This window comes from Cebus imitator, unplaced genomic scaffold (genome assembly GCF_001604975.1).
Source record: "Cebus imitator isolate Cc_AM_T3 unplaced genomic scaffold, Cebus_imitator-1.0 Scaffold129, whole genome shotgun sequence".
Lineage (NCBI taxonomy): Eukaryota > Metazoa > Chordata > Mammalia > Primates > Cebidae > Cebus > Cebus imitator.
In genome coordinates, this window is record NW_016107444.1 from 2651076 (window position 1) to 2652108 (window position 1033).

Sequence of the window (1033 nt, forward strand, 5' to 3'; positions counted from 1 at the left end):
AGGTGATCCGCTCACCTCGGCCTCCTGAAGTGCTGGGATTACAGGCATGAGTCACCGCGCCCGGCCTATTCTAAGAGTGTCTTAACCCCATTAGCCCAGTTGCTTTGCTCTTCCCTGGCCCCAGCCCTAACTCTCCTGCTGGCCAGAGATATTTCAGAGCCTGAGCCCTCTGGGTAGTGTAGGTCCACAGCTCCTACCTGCTTATTTCAAATTCTTTCTAGATTTGATTTCCCAAGACTTCCTTCTCCACCCTGATTTTCACACTCCAGAAGGGCTTTGCCCTCCAGGTTGCCATCACCCACTAATGGCACTATCTCCCAGTGCCATCTCTGCCTCTGTGGGGCCATTTTCAGGGCAGATGTGAGGTCTCAGCCTACATGGGGACACCCAAGTAGATGCTGCACTTTGCCCTGATTTCTTGTAACCACTGCTATAGTTTTGCTTCTTTCATAAAACCACTACCATCTGCTCCAGCTTCCTCCTCCTGCCCCATTTCTCCCTTTTAGTTACTAATATCCTTGTGCTTTCAGACACGAGGCTGCAGAGTGGAGTTGCCCTCACTGGTTCATTGATTCAGTCCTTGGATCCTTGGCATGGCCATGTCCAGGCCTCAGCTGACCTGAGTCAAGCCTGGGCTTCTGGGGGATGTGGACATTGGCACAAACACATCTGTTCTGCCTGTAATTAGGGCTGGGGGACAGGATAGACAAGGGGCCAAATGCTGCCAAGGGGAGGGGGAGCAAGGCTAGTAACGAAGGCTAGTACGTGACCACTGTGTTTCATCACCACCATGCTCTAGTCCAAGCCACCTCCCTCACCTGGATGCTGCAGTAACTTCCCTTCTGGGCTCTTCACTTCCAACTCTGCCTTCCCCTTAATCGATTCTCCACACAGTAGCTGGAATGATCTTTTAAAAGTATAAATCGAAGGACATTACATAATGTTAAAAGGATCAATGCAACAAGAAGAGCTAACAATCCTAAATATATACACACCCAATACAGGAACACCCAGATACATAAGGCAAGTTCTT